General features: G+C 40.3%; 1 pseudogene; it reads left to right on the top strand.

The window, feature by feature from the left end:
* The first annotated feature begins 11,837 nt into the window (after positions 1-11,837).
* Positions 11,838-12,268, top strand: LOC139015574 (ubiquitin-conjugating enzyme E2 D3 pseudogene; annotated as a pseudogene).
* The last annotated feature ends 4,469 nt before the right edge of the window (positions 12,269-16,737 follow it).

The following is a 16,737-nucleotide window of genomic DNA, read 5'->3' on the forward strand; positions in this document are numbered from 1 at the left end:
CTTCTGAATTAAGACTGCTTGACTTTCTTCCTCTTCCTTCCTTCCTTTTATTTTTACTCTGAGATCAAGCACAGTCAGACCACAGAAAGAAGCCTACTTTGGGAATGTACCCACCTAGGACAGTGTAGCTGTTGACAGGATGATGGCAAAAGATGCAGATGGGGAAAAAAAAAGAAGATAAACCAGACCTAGGCTCACTGGGCTCTTGAACAATTGCCATAAAACTAAATAGATTTCACAATTATAAGTTCTGTGAGCATATATGGTTTCTTGTGAGAGATTCTAAGCAGATGATTTAAGCAGTACCATGTGACAATTTTTATTTTTGAATAATTTTAGATTTATAGGAAAGTTATAGAAATAGTACAAAGAATTGTATATACCTTGTTCCCACCTCTCCCTAATCCTATGTAATTATGGTACAACCCTTTAGTTATACATTAATATCAAATAAACTACATAATTACTTAGTACTAGGATCCAATCTAATCCTGGAAATAGCCTGCATTTAGGGTCCAGGCTTTGTGCTACAAAATCCTGGAGAAACGTAGGGTGTCCTGTGCCAAGGAGAGGAAAAAGGTCTTTGTGCCACTAAGACTATTCCATTCAGGAGGGGGATGTACAGCTAGTTTCCTATTTTGATTTATAACCACTTCTCAACAAGCGAGGAAGGGTTGTGGAGCCCGAGGATTCTCAAACTTGAAATCGCTTAGGGAGATTTAAACAACATCGATGCTTGGGTTCCACCCCAGGTATGTTGATTTCATTGGTAAGGGGTGCAACCTGGGCATCAGATTTATTAAAATTTGGAAGGAGCTCATCTGAGCCCACCAGTAAAAACATCTCCGTGTTGCATTTTATGCTGAATCAACTGGCCTCTTTTTTTCTCAGCTGCTTGAGAAAGGTGAAGAATTTATTTAAACCCAGCTACTGTCATCATGAGTCAATCTAATCTTAGTTTAAGTGTTCTATTATTTGTTCCAATTTAGAATAGTTGGGATTTATGTGACATGCGTTGTTTTATTTTTTATAAGATAAAGTCTATTTAGAAAGTCACAGAGGTAGAAGAAGTGAGCCGTAGAAGAAATGAGCTCAGGAAACAAGTTAGAGCATAAGAAGGGCCCTTGAAGCATAGGGGAGAGAGAGAGAGAGAGAGAGAGAGAGAGAGAGAGAGAGAGAGAGAGAGAGAAGGAAGAAGAAGAAGAAGAAGAAGAAGAAGAAGAAGAAGAAGAAGAAGAAGAAGAAGAAGAAGAAGAAAAGAGAAGAGAAGAGAAGAGAAGAGAAGAGAAGAGAAGGAGAGAGAGAGAGGGAGAGAGAGAGTGGGAGGGAGAGAAGGGTACACTACTATGGGTAAAGGAGGGGCCGAGGAAAGGCAAGGGCCGCTGACATACATTATTTTATATGAACATGCATTTACCTTAGATTTGCCTTATTTCAAACAGCTGCATTTCATGTTAGTTAGTTTTCATTCGGCACTTTTGCAAACAGCACTTCCAAGGATAGCCTTTCCTACCCTAGTGAGCCCAGCTGGCCAGCCTCATTGTGTTATTTCATACTTCATTTAAACTTTCTGCAGCAACTTCACAGTGCTAGTGATTTTGGAGAAACTTACACTGTAACCAAATGGGAAAAAAATCATTAACAATCAAGAGTCACAGTGTTTTGTCTTATTTTTTCTTTCTTGATTGAAATCAAGACTTCATCAGGAATCCTGTCTTTCAGAGGTTATGGTCATGTAATCTCTTAATCTTAGGGAAATGTATATCAAACTGGCCTGAAATTTGAACTATTTGACCTCTTCAAATGCTACTGAAAAATCAAAATTTAATGAATCTATCAATCATTCTCACTGCCTTTTTTCACATTGGGATTTTTTTTCTGCAGCTTGCTCAGTAATAGAGTATATTAGATTTTATTTCTGCTGTAACAAATTACCACAAATGTAGTGGCTTACAATACGGATTTATTATCTTACAGTTCTGGAGGTCAGAAGTCTGAAACAGTCACACAGGGCTAATGGGGATATGGTAAGGCTGCGTTCCTTCTAGAGCAGTGGTTCTCAACCTTCTGGCCCTTTAAATACAGTTCCTCATGTTGTGGCCCAATCATAAAATTATTTTTGTTGCTACTTCATAACTGTAATGTTGCTACTGTTATGAATCGTAATGTAAATATCTGATATGCAGGATGGTCTTAGGTGACCTCTGTGAAAGGGTTGTTCGACTGCCAAAGGGGTCGAGTCCCACAGGTTGAGAATCGCTGTACTAGCCTCTTCAGGATAATTCAGGAGAATTCCTCATCCCAAAATTCTTAAGTTAATCACATTTATAAAGGTTCTTTCACCAGGTAAGGTATTTACAGGTTCTAGGAATTCAAACATGGATATCTTTTCTTTGGGGCCATGATTCTTTCCACCACATAGAATGATTAAACATTTTGGTATTTATTCGTACATTTACTGATTTTTTTTTTATTCCACCAGTACTCAAGAAGCCACAATGTGTTCATCAGGATTGCAGATTTTTTGCCCATCTGCTATCTGGTGTCAGGTAGCTATAGATGGAACTTCTTGTATTTTGTGGTTTACCTGCAACTAAAGTTGTGTTAAAACCCAGCATACCAGAGAGCCCAACAAGCAACAGTTTCCCCCTTGTCACTTCCCACATGCTTTTGTTTCTGGCTGCCGTCACACTCCTTTCTCCTCCATTTACTCACTGGCTGGACTTTATTTAAACTTGAAGGCTCAACTCAATTTTCATCCCCTCTGGGAAAACTTGGTCGAGGTTTTCTTCTGCAAAAGTTAACTTCCTTCTTCTCTTTGCTCATCAAGCCTTGTCAAATTGCTACAGTTGTCTTTTTTGTATATTAGGCTTCTTCGTAGCCTGAGTCCTTGCAGAGGCAGGTTTGTGACCTACTTATTTTTATATTTGGTGGTTGGTATGTGCTGAACAAATATTGGTTCTATTAATCAAAGAGTAAGTTATAAGTTCATCTTGAATTTACCCAAAGCGTCTCAAAAATAAATTTTAGTGCTAGTATTGATCTTCAACAACTGTGTTTTAAGAATGAATAAATGTGGCCCTGGCCAGGTGGCTCAGTTGGTTACAGGTTTGATTCCTGGTCAGGGCACATAGCTAGGTTGCAGGTTCATCCCCAGTTGGGGTGCATTCGGGCACTTATGGGAGGCAACCCACCAATGATTCTCTTTCACCTCAATGGTTCTCTTTTTCTTCTCTCTAAAAACATATCCTTGGATAAGGATTTAAAAAAAAAAAAGAAGAAGAATGAATAAATGTGTGTCTACAAGAGAGGTCTCTTTTATCATAGAACTAGAGGCCTGGTGCATGAAATTCGTGCAGGGGGAGGGTGTCCCCTCAGCCCAGCCTGCACCCTCTCCAATCTCCCTCACAATTCAGGACCACTGGCTCCTAACTGCTCACCTGTCTGCCTGCTTGATTGCCCCTAACTGACCCCCCTGCTGGCCTGGTCACCCCCAACTGCCCCACCTGCTGGCCTAGTCACCCCTCACTCCCACCCGCCAGCCTGTTTGCCCCACGCAGCCTGTTCAGTTGTCCATTTAGTTGTGATGGTCACTTAGGCTTTTATATATATATAGACTTTTTAAAAAATTTAATTTGTGTGTGTGCATGAGCTAAAATATAATAAATACTTTAAAGTTTCATGCAAGATGTGGTTCCCATATTTTTGTGTGATCTGCCATGAAAACATCTTAATACATTTACACTTTCATTTATTGACCATTGATTAATTGAGGACACACACTGCTGTGGGAAACTCCTCAGACACAGGTGAGCCTTGGTAAAGACCAGCCTGATAAAGTCCTGGCCTGGTGAGAGGGGCTACTTAATTGGCCACTCTGTCTGCCAGAATTTTAAGTAGCCTAGTACATGTCCCAGAAAATAATTAATAACACTCAAGAAGTCATTCTCTGACAGGAGTTTAATAAAGACAGTAGTTTTTCACTTGTTTGTTTTGTCTATTTTAATGAATGAATTCATACTTAAACAATTTTTATTTGGTATCATTTACTATTTTAATCCAACTAGAAATATTTACATTAGCATGAAAGCATTAGATAATTTAGTGATCTTCCATAATTGAAAAAAAATCTCTATTAGTAATTTGCATATCTCATTTATCGCTGTGAGCTATCTTTCCTGAATTATTCTAATTGTTTTTTAAGCCATTAAAACTATGTTTAGACTAAAGTGTCAGTCTTTCAAGTGAGCAATTACAAAAATGGGATGAAGAGGAAATGTTTCCCTTGGTAGGACCCACAGATGTTCAGAGGATATTACTCTCATTCAACATTTTCATTTTTTGACCCTCTACTTTGGCATTGTTGTCTTTCACAATAGCATACAATGTAGAACAGATTCCAATAGTCCACATTATTGCTCAGTTTTGTTGTTGAGCTAAATTTCTGCACAATGGAAGCTAATCAAAGGAAGTAGGGTATTTTGAAAAAGTGCATAACCCAACTTTTCATTCTGCTTTATTCACACGCTGGCCTCCATTTTCTTATTGCATGGTTATTCTTAATTCAGTGAAAATCTAGTCTTTCATGACTCTCAACAAATTTATATTTGTAGATGTCATGAAGAATTTTTCCATATATGGATGAGTTCTTTATTTTTTTATTTTATTTTTTTAGTTATTAAAAGGTTCACAATAGTTGTATAGGCAGTTAACAATAATGAAATCCTTGATATCTAAAATTATATTCTTAGTAAAGAGGACCTAAATACAAATACATTGTAAATTTTACAGTGATTGCAGATCAGGTGACTAATGCACACAAAGTAAGTTAATTTCTCACCAAGTTTTATACATTATTTTTGTACACATGAAAGGATACTGAGATGAATCAGGGCAGATGAAAAAAGATAAGATAGAGCACTTTTATTTTTTTAAACTAGAGGCCTGATGCAGGAAATCTGTGCAAGAGTAGGCCTTCCTTCCCCCGGCTGCTGGCACAGGCTCCCCTCTAGCATCCTGGACCTGGGCTTCCCTTTGGCACCAGAGATCCTGGCTTCCCTCTCTCTGGCTGCCGGCTGGCATCCGGGGCCCAGGCTTCCCTCGCAGCTCTGGTTTCATCTGGAAAGACATCTGGTCTAATTAGCATATTATGTGTTTTTTTTTAATTATCGATAGGAACTTTCCAGAGCAAAGCACACTTGCTGTAAGTATTGACTTGTTAGAAAACTCTTCCAATAGTTTCCCCAGGGATACAAAAACTTCAGGTCTTGCCAACAATGTATGCAATCCAATCTTACATCAATATTTAGAGAATTGGAAAACTCTAGAAGCCTCGACAATGCCTCTGGTGATGGCAAAAGGCTTTTAAATTAGAGGTAGTCGTTGACCTATCCCCCATTGTTTATTGAAAGACTGTGAAAAACAAAGGAATGACAGTAATGGATGTGCCACTGGGTGCCAACTTCATTAAATCACGTGACAGTAAATAATTTACCAGTGACAGTCTAATGACACAAACACAGTCCATCAGTGTTTTAGCATTTATAGTACAGGGACTTAGAGATTCCATAATGGTGTTGTAACTGGTGTCAAACTAACACTTCTGTTGAAAAAAGTGATAAACTTTAGACAAAAAATACAAAAAGCAACATTTGAAGGTACTGGAGAGTGTCCCAGGAAAGGCAGAAATCAGAGTGGTTGCAAACCTTGAAAGAAGGGAAACCTAGGAAGTGAAATACACATTTAAATGGTCTCCTCTCCTAAAGGTACTCCCTCGTCCATTTGGGAGTAAGAGGAATAGAGCTCAGGCATAAAGCAGCAGTCTCATTGGGCTGGGCAATTAGAAAGCAGAGTTCAGGGGCCTCCAGAAGAGGAAGAAAGTCAAGGAGAAATCCTGGAAATGTCTGGTATGTTTTTTTCCAGCCTTGATTAGCTCCCTCACTTGCATGTGCAAACTAGAACTTGGACTTCAGGGTTCTACAGATCTTCTAGGTTTTGTCTCAGAGCAGCTCCCTACTCTCCAGTGTTTTGCCCTGTGCTCTGTAGCCACTTCGGCCTCCCTGAACTCCAGCTCAGTGAGACTGAACACTCTGTGCTGTGGGCTTGAACTCCAGCAGGCAGAATACTGGGCAATAGTTGGGCTCCCCCTTCTCTCAAGGACCACTGGTTTTTAATGCTAATTGTCTTATCTCTGCTGTGTTAGACTCTCTTTTTTCTGCTTCTAGGACACCAGTTGCACGTATGTTAGACCAATTATCATTGTTCTATAACATTTAGAATTTTTTCTTCTTTTTTTTCAGTGCCTTGTGTTTTGAATAATTTCTAATAACATTTTTAATGTTCATTGACATTTCCTCATCAGTGTCAAATCTAATGGTGAGCCATTAAAGCAATTCATTTTCCCCATGTGCTCTTATCATTTTATCCCTCTGCTGAGTTCCCAAACTGTGCATGATATCCACTTTTTACACTAGATCATTTACAGAGTAAGCATAGTTATTTTCAACTCCCTCTCTGATAGTTTCAACATTTGGATAATTTTCATGTCCGGTTTGGTTGGTGGCCATGTATCTTGACAGTGGGTTGTTTTTCCTTGTGATTTTTTTTACATCGTATAAGTTGTAATGGAATCCCAGACATAGTTTGTTAAATGATAAGAACTGATGTAAATAGTACTGATACCCAGAAAGGGATTTTCTATTTTTCTGTCAGGTGATTTATATGGGCTGTTGAGTAGTTAAAGAGTTATGCTGAGTTTCAGTTTCATTGTAGCTCTGGTAAGTTTCAACAAACACACACTTCTGATGCTTCTAGTGTTGCCTTGTGCCTAGCCTGTGGGCTGAGGTGCCAAAAGGGTTTCATCTGTGTACGTACTGGATGCCCACTACACATCAAAGGGAATCAGTGTCCATGTTCTTGCCTCTCAGTGCTGGATAGGCTGGTGGTGGGCAGGTTGGCCATTCTCTGTTGTCCTGGTTTACCCTCAAACTTAGGTAGATCCTGTGTGCCAGGGTTTTACAGGTGAGGCAGCCGAAACATTTCTCTCCCCCTCTTTATGTAAGTTACTAGAGGCTTGGTGCACGAAATTTGTGCACGAGGTGGTGGGGGTGGTCTCTTAGCCCGGCCTGCACCCTCTCACAATCCAGGACCGCTGGCTCCTAACCACACACCTGCCTGCCAACCAGATCACCTCTAACTAATCTGCCTGCCTGCCTCATTGCCTCTAACCACTCACCTGCCTGCCTGATCTCCCCTATCCGCTCGCCTGCCTGCCTGATTGCCCCTAACCACTCTGCCTGCCTGATGGCCCCTAACTGTTCAGTGCCTGCCTGATTGACCCTAACCTCTAGCCTGCCTGCCTGATTGTCCCTAACCACTTGCCATCCCAGAACAAAGACCTCCATCCGGTGATAAGACCTACATCGTGGTCCCTGACCTTCATGCCAGGGCCCAGAATTCAATACCGGGACCCTGAACTTGAACCCAGATTCCCGTCCTGTATCAGGTGCCCAGACCTCCTTCCAGGGCCCAGAATTCCATCTGAGGCCTAGACCACCAACCCAGGACCCAGACGTCAATCTGAGGCTCAGACATACATCTGGGTCTCAGACATTCACGCCAGGGTCCAGAAGTCCATACCGAGGCCCAGACCTCAAACCCAGAATCCAGTCCTGTATCAGGGGCCCAGACCTCCATACGAGGCTCAGATATTTATGCCAGGGTCCAGAAGTCCATCCCATGACCCAGCCTCCAGGACACAGCCTTCCATCCCCGGACCAGACCTTCATCTCAGGACCCACACCTCCACCTGGGGCTCACACCCTCATGCCAGGGCTCAGAACTCATTCCAGGGACCCTAAACTTAAACACAGAATCCAGTCCTGTATTAGTGCCCAGACCTCCATCTGGGACCCATAACTCCATCCGGGGCTCAGATCTACATCCTGGTCCCAGACCTACATGCCAGGGCCAGAAGTCAATTCAGGAGCCTTGATTTCATACCCTGAATTCAGTTCTGTATTGGGGACCTAGACCTCCATCCATGTTCCAGACCTCTATTTTATGACCCTGAGGTCCATCCCACGAGAAGACCTCCCTCTAGGAAAAAACCCTCCAACCTGAGCCCAGACCTCCATCCAAGGATGCTGACTACAATCTGGGGTTCAGACTTATATCCGAGTTCCAGACCTTCAGGCAAGGCTCAGAAGTCCATCCCGAGACCGATATCTCAAACCCAAAATCCAATCTTGTATCGGGGGCCCAGATCTCCATCCCAGGACCTAGACCTCAACCTGGAGCTCAGACCTACATCTGTGTCCCAGACATTCATGTCACGATCCAAAAGTCCATCCCAGGGCTCAGACCTCAATCCCAGAATCCAGTCCTGTATCAGGGACCCAGACCTCCATCCCAGTCCGATACTGGTAATCTGATCCATTTCTCTCACTCTCTCTCTCCCTCCTTCTCTCTTCTTTCCTCCTATTTCTCCACTCCCTCTTTCCTGTATTCTCTCTTATCTTTCTTCTCTCTCCAGATTAGCCTTTCCAGGAACTTATTAAACATATTATTATTTTTAAAATACAATATTTGGATTTGTGTGTTTCATCTATTGTGCATTTGTTTTCTACTTCGTTGGTTTCTACTCTTACCTGTATTATTTTCTTCTGTCTACACTCTTCAAGTTAATTTCTTTTATCTTTTTTTAAATTCTTGAAATGAATAACTGAATCACTAACTTTTCAGCTTGATTCTATTCTAATTATGCACCTAAGGCATTTTGTTTTTAACATCATTTAATCACATCTTACACATTTAATATGTATATTTTTCATAGTTATTTATGTTAAGTATTTTCTAACTTCCATTTAATTGCTTCTTGTAATCCAGAGTTGTCTTGATATGCATTTCTTAGCATTCAAACATTAAATTTTTAAAAGTAATTCTTTGTTAGTGATTTATTCTTTCTTGTGGTATGAAAACATACTCTTAATTATTCTTTTAGATATATTAAGGTTCACTTTATTGATCTTCAAATGGTGATTTTGGTAAATGTTAATTTGTGCACTTGAAAATAATTTATATTTTACACCATACAATTTTAATTTGGCCACATTTATGAATGGAGATGTTGAAATTTTAAATATTATTTTTTATTTTTTACTTAGTCTACTAATTACTGAGATAGGTGTGTTAAAATCTCCCAATATAGCTAAAAATTTATTGATTTCTCCTTTTAGTTCTGTAAAATTTTATATATTTGAATATTTGTAAATATTAATATATTTTTAAGCTTTTTTATTATGTGCATAATAATTAAAACTTGAGTAATGTAAGTAGTGAGAGTAGTTATTGGTTTCAGCACCATGGAACTATTGGTGACCTTAAGGAATTAGTTATATTGGAGTGGTAAGAACTAAAAAAAGGCTAATTGAAGTACAATCAAGAGAGAATGAAAGGAGACATGGAGACAGAAGTGATAAACAGCTCCACTCAGAGATAATGTGTTCTTTAAATAGGGGCATAGAAATGTGATGGTGGCTGGAGAGTTGAGATCAAGGGAGGGTGTGTGTGTGCGTGTGTGTATTTAAAGAAGTTCTTACCGCATGGTTTTAAAGCAGATGAGAACTTTATGCAGAAATTTGATAATGAAGGGAGAGAGGAGAGCTAATTGCAGAAACAGGTTCTTGGGAGAGTCTGGAATCCAAAGTACAATGATGAATAGTTCATCCACTGTAACACAGGTAAAGAAGAAAAATGGACACACATATAAGTAGATTCCTCCATTTTGTGATAGAAACATATGGAAGTTTTCTTCTCACTGCGTCTACTTTCTCTGTGAAAGAAGGGTCATCATCTGAGAGTGAGGAAAGGAGGGAATATTGGGGACTAAGAAGAGGATGTGTGGAGTAGTTGTATGAAGTAGCGGAAGAATAAGTATCTAGAGAAATGGAGTCAGATAGTGAGGCATCAGTGAGGGCCTCCTTGAGAATGGGGGTTATGAAGCAAAGTGGGACCAGCTTCCCGTTTCTCAAATAGAAAAGCCTGAACAGCAGAAGAGGTATATTCTAAGTCTTTGGGCAGGGCATGAGATCTCTTCCTCCCTTCCAGATGAAAGCTCTGCTCTTTGTTGGGAAGCTTAGCACAGCCGAGTCATCTACTGCATGTCTCGGCTTAGTGCCATTTGCCAGACCACAGATTTTGTGACTACTGTAAATTTTCTGCAGATTTTGGTAATTAACTCTCAATCCTAGTTCTGAGTGTTACAAGGTCTTGATATTTTTGGTTCAGGAGGAAGTTGGGAAGGATTGAGCATCTGATCTTAACAGCTGCCATTTTCAACCAGAAAGAAGTGAGAAGAGTGTTATCCACATGGTGACACATTTCTACTGTATGAAAATGTGTCACATTATCTTGCAGAAATATCACATGTGCTCACTCTCATTTTTTCTATTTTTCACCTTCTTGTGTCCTTTTCACTGAATTTTAAAATACCAATCCAACTGTGACTCTCCCAGACTTGCTGCCCATGCACTCAATTGGGACTTCCTTGGGTCTCAGGGTCATCTAAAAGTCAACTCTCCTTCATGACGAGATCGCTCTATTTTTTTGCTAACTTCAAGTGTTCCAAAACTAATTTATGTGATAGATTAAGGTGACAATCCATAACTGCACCCTAGGCACAGTCCTTTCACATGGTGCAACAGATTTCCAAAATAAAACAGCTTTTATTTCAACACAGCATCCTCCAGAGGATTGAATACTGTTTGGCTGTTAAGTCCTTCACACATCATTATTTCCAAAGCAAGAAGGTGATAAATCTCCCCACAAAACTAGTTCAGCATACATAGGAAAACGAGAGCTGCGACAATATCTGATTTGATTGCAGACTGGAAGGACAATTAAAAATAAATACTAAGCGTGTATAGACATTCTGATAAGAAAAATGTCACTCATGTAAAGGTTAGGAAGGATATCAACTCAGACATCACCGCCCACGTGCTCCCCCCTCTCCCTATCAACGAGGCCACCTTGAGGCCTTATCTTCAGCATTCCATAAGGACAAGCGTTTGCATGTATTTTGTGAGTCCCATGGCTATACTTAGAAGGACGCATGGTTGTTGTTTTACCTGTTCTTGTACAGGATTGTCTGGACCAAGTCAGAAACATCCTGTGGCCTCCAGCCCTTAGCCTGGCATAGCTTGACACACGCTCACCCATCTCCCGTCCCTCGCCCCCCGCCGCCCCCCTCCCCCCCCCCCCCGCCCCCCCCCCCCCCCCCCGCGCAAAAAAAAAAAAAAAAAAGCCTTTTCAAATAATCAATTGTGATGCTTGGGATAGAAGGTCTGAGACAAAAACTGGCAAGGAAATCCTGAGGATTTTTTTTTTCTTTCTTTAGATGAAAATTTAAAGGGACTAGCATGAAGAAACCTATCAGTGTTAGTGGAAGCAACGAATCCCTTCAAAATGCTATCCGTGAAATGTTACGTTTTTAAGGGGTAATAGGAAATATTCAGCAGAGCCCATGTCCCGCCTCAGGCCCCCACCCTCCCAGTCCAACCTCTGATAGTTTAGTAAGAAGGTGGTGTTCTGCACAGAAGGAAAATGATGCAGTGCAGACACTCGCTGGACATGGGAAGCAAACCATCTCCCTGAACCGTTAGACTCCTCTGTGCTCCGGCCCATGGCCTTGGCGGACTGATACGCGTGGTGAAGAAACACCTGTGTTTCGCAGAGCCAGTGTGGAAGGAAGAGACAATCCTTCCCTGCCGCCAGGATAATCAAGAGTTTTGGCCAGACCTTTGAGCACACAACAAGGAGCCAGACGCAAAGCACAGACTATGGCACTAAAATGGATTAATAAGGAGCTTAGTGATTTGTCTCGTGACCCTCTAGCACAAGGTTCTGCAGGTCCAGTTGGGGATAAATTTTATTGGCAAACCACACTTATGGGAGTTAATGACAACCCATATCAAGGTGGTGTCAATTCATTTTCCTATAGACCACTCCTCCAAACCACCTAAGGTTGCATTTACAAGAAGAATTTGTCACCCAAATATTAACAGTAATGGAAGCATTTGTCTTGATAGTCTAAGATCACAGTGGTCTCCTGCTTTAACTATTTCTAAAATTCTTTTATGCATTTGTTCACTGCTATGTGATCCAAACCCAGATGACTCCTTAGTGCCAGAGACTGCATGGTTCTATAAAACAGACTGATAATAAATACAACAGACTATCACGGAAATGGACTTAGAAGTATGCCATGTGATACTCCCTTAAAATCAGAATAACCTGCATTATAGCGGAATACACTTTACTGTTCCCTTTTGATTTCCTCATCTGACTGCTCTCCTATCAGACCTCATCTTTTCAAATTTTAGTTTTTGTTTACCTCCCGCCATTCATTCACACGCTCATCTGAGAAGACAAGTTCTTCCAGTTTTGGGCAATAACTGATTTTTAGAAACAGTTAAGTAAGTAGTTGCAAGAGAACAGTTGCTCAAGATTCAGAATTAAAAACAAAACAAAGCCAAGAGCACATGTATTATGTGGCCAATGTCTTCACTCTACTTTGGTTATGAGACGAAACCATTCCTCACTGCTCTAGCATGCTGAAGAGATCATAGGGGTTAGGGGGTGGGAGGGGGGAGGAGATGGATGCTCAGTTGTCGCATCAAAGGAAGCAGCATTAAAGTAGCAGCATCCATTCTTATTGAAGCCGTCCACTGTTAGATATCTGAGGTTCCATGGTATATTTTATGGTCATAACTAATGTGGCTGGAGAATTGGTATTGAATTTATAGCATCAGACAGAAAATGTGATGTATTTTCTGCATGTCAATAAAGGCATGACCTGTTCTTGTTCTGCAGAGAATGGGAATTGGAAGTCAAATACCCTTTGTATTCTAAAATAGGGTCTCAGACATTTTGTAATTTTCATTTAAATTGTTAGGAGGTTTGGAACTTTGAGTTATTCTATCTTCCAATACACTGTTTAATATAGTACTGAATTAATGATGCTAGTTGTCAATGGCTGAGTGACCAACTAATAACTCTGCTAGTAATTGATTTCTTTTTCTTTAATAGTGTTGTATAAACAAACAAAAAATAAATATCCTGCAAGACAGAAAAAATAATGCTATTAGAATCCAGTTGCAGATTATTCTTTTCCTATGATATTGTTAAAGCAAAAACCAAGTTTAATATACAAATGATTTTTTAAAAACCTTAAAGAAAAATCAACATTAATCTTCCTTATTTTATATTCAAATAATCATTACCTAAATGGGAAAAATGCTAATTATGATACAAGAAGATACATTTTCATTTTCTTCTTGTTGAATTTTGACTTAATGGCTACTCACTAAAACATAATCAAGAAATATGCCCTGTAGCTCTTATTACTAGAATCAGCCTTAATGAGAGAGCACACGATAGATGGAATAGTCAATGGTGGAAAGTTTGTGAAAGTAATTGGAATTCACACAAAAAATTATTCTTCAGTTTGTCAAGTACAGTATTTTCCACTTCAGTTCTGCAGAACTCTTTAATACCAGCTGTGTTATATCAACTTTGAACATCAACACAATTATTGATGATGATAACAGAATAAAATGACCATAGCTGGGAAAAGGCAAACCAAGTAGGTTGACAAAAATGAACCTGTTTTTCTATAGGAATTTTAGTGTGACATATAGCACACTGCAAAATGAATAACTTAGTGGATCTAGTATTGCATGATATGAAAAATACCAATCAGGAGAATGATTTAAAGGAAGGCTTCAAGTTTGCTTATAGATTATGACATGAACAGCATGGAAAGTTTCCAAAGGTATTTTGTTATATTATCATGAGTGTAATTGAGGCCCCGTTGTTCAATATTCAGCTCCATCTGGGGAATACAAGAAAGAAACACACTAATGGTGTGTGTCAGCAATTTTTTCTGTGAAAAATGTCCCATCCCCTATGGTGAGTGTGCTGAGCTGAGATGCCGTAACACATATAAAATATAAAGCAGCTATTCACCGGCACTGTTGTCTACACACAGGACCAAACATATCTCCCATTTTTATGCAATTGTTCATTCATTTATTCGTTCATGAATGATTCAGCAAGCATTGATGGACAACCTTGTCTTTTATAAGCATAACTATAGGCACTCAAGAAGCCATGAGTCTTCAAACTGGTTAACATTAAAATCAATTTACAGGTACAACTTAATAACTGAAGATATCAATAAACATGTGCTCTTTAATCAACATTATTTCCCTTCACGTATTTTTATTAATTCTACCATATATTTAAAATATACTGGAATGTTAAAATTTTATTCTTTATTAAATGTTTAGAGTCATGCACAATGTCACCTTTTTATCAATCTGTTTAGCTCTATTTCTCACTTTATCAGGGTGTGAAAGCACAAACACATTTTATAAATTTATACAGTTTAAACCAAAACACTCCCTGAAATCACAACAAAATTGCAACAAAGTGATAGGAAAAAAAGTGCTTTTTGCCCCATCCCCCAGATCTCAGCTTTTTTTCTTTACTTTTAAATATATTACCTTTATAATTGGACTAATACCCGTTAGACTTTAGGCATTTCTGTATAGTCTAGTGTGGCGTTTGTTGTTTTGTTTTGAAACACCATTTTCTGAATTTAAGTGTAATACTCATCCCTTTTAGAAATTTTGGAGAATGAAGAAAAGTGCAACAACAAAAAAGGGGATGAAATTTCCTTGTAGCCTACAAATACAATTTAGAAAGTTTTCACTTTCCTGGCATAATGATACTAGAAAAATGATACAAAACAAAATCATATTAAAATGGAAAACTAGTGCCCTAACTGGTTTGGCTCAGTGGATAGAGCATCAGCCTGTGGATTCAAGGGTCCCAGGTTCGATTCCGGTCAAGGGCATGTACCTTGGTTGTGGGCACATCCCCAGTAGGGGGTGTGCAGGAGGCAGCTGATCGGTGTTTCTCTCTCATCGATGTGTCTAACTCTCTATCCCTCTCCCTTCCTCTCTGTAAAAAATCAATAAAATATATGTTTTTAAAAAAGGGAAACTAGCATATTATTGAGGCTGCCAGACTTAGCAAATATAAATACTGGGCACCCAGCTAAATTCAAATGTCAGATAAACAATAGGTGATATTTTTAATATTAGCATGTCCCATGTATACATTGCATAAGATATATGTATATATATATATATATATATATATATATATATATAGAGAGAGAGAGAGAGAGAGAGAGAGAGAATACTGATACAGTCTGTGTTTGTGTGTGAGCATGTGTTGTATTTTTGCCAAATAATGTTTCTCCCATTTTTGAGATGAACATTTATTTTTTTTCTCTCCCTCTACCTCCCTCCATAAGAATGAATTACTTTAACTGATTTTTGTATGTTAAACTCAACTTGAAAAATTTGAGCCTATATTTTTGAAAGAAATTAATCTTTAAATTTTTTACATAATGTCCTTGTTTAGTATTTTAAAACTATTTTTGTTGATTTCAGAGAGGAAGGGAAAGGGAGAGAGAGAGAGAAACATCAATGATGAGAGAAAATCATTGATTCTCAGCCTCCTGCACACCTCCTAATGGGGATAGAGCCTGCATCCTGGGCAGGTGCCCTGACCATGACCTCCTGGTTCACAGGTTGATGCTCAACCACTGAGGCACACCGGCCAGATTCAAACCTCTTTTTAACTTAATATTTGCAATACAGTGAGGGGTACATTTTGGATTTAGTAAAGTGAAACAAAATTAGCCATAACTATTAAACTCTGCAAGTACCATTACTTGAGCTCCCACTAAATATTAATAATATAACGTATAAAATAATACCACATTTCATGTTAAAAATATAATATGAAAATCAACATGCAGATAAAACCAGTGCTTAATAGAGGCAGAGAAACATATCTACACTACTAAAAGAGAAATATGTAAATTGACTGCCACTTTGTGACACCCACCAGCCAGTCAGGAGTGAGTATGCAAATTAGCAGGACAAAGATGGCGGCGGCCATGGAGCCAGCTGGAAAATGTGGGAGGCTTGGGTCACCCCTAGTGATGGAGGATGTCAAGGTTCCTGCCCTCCTGGGCCGGCCCCCGAAGGAGGGGCCTGTGGGCGGCGGCCATGGAGCAGGCCTGAGCACCAGAGGCTTGGGTGGCCTGGGCCAGCTGCCAAGGGAAGGGCCTGCAAACGGCCCTCAGCCCCTCACCCATGCTGGCCATGCACCCATGGGGTGAGGGTCCCCTCTGGGGGCCAATGCCAGTCTGCAAACAGCCATTAGCCCCTCACCCAAGCTGGCCCTACCCCCTAAGGAACCCCCCCCCCCCGATCCAGGACACCCTTCAGGGCAAACCAGCCAGCCCCCACCAGTGCACCAGGCCTCTATCTATACTAATAAAAGGGTAATATGCTAATTAGACTGGGAGATCTTCCAGGAGACTTTCCGGACATTCTTTTGGACAAAGCCATGGTGGTGGGGCTGAGGTAGAGGTGGTTAGGAGCCAAGAGGGGAGGGCAGTTGTGGGTGATCAGGCCAGTGGAGGAGGTCATTGGGGGTGATTAGGCTGGGGGGGGGCAGTTGGGGGTGAGCAGGCCAGTTGAGGGCAAGCAGGCCATCAGTGGGGGGTCAGTTGGGGATGATCAGGCCAGTGGGGGGGGCAGTTGGGGATAAGCAGGCGGGCAGGCAGAGTGGTTAGGGGCAATCAGGCAGGCAGGC

The sequence above is a fragment of the Myotis yumanensis genome, unplaced genomic scaffold (assembly GCF_028538775.1).
Source record: "Myotis yumanensis isolate MYYU_CA2020_CCGP unplaced genomic scaffold, mMyoYum1.0.hap1 SCAF_8, whole genome shotgun sequence".
NCBI classification, from domain to species: domain Eukaryota; kingdom Metazoa; phylum Chordata; class Mammalia; order Chiroptera; family Vespertilionidae; genus Myotis; species Myotis yumanensis.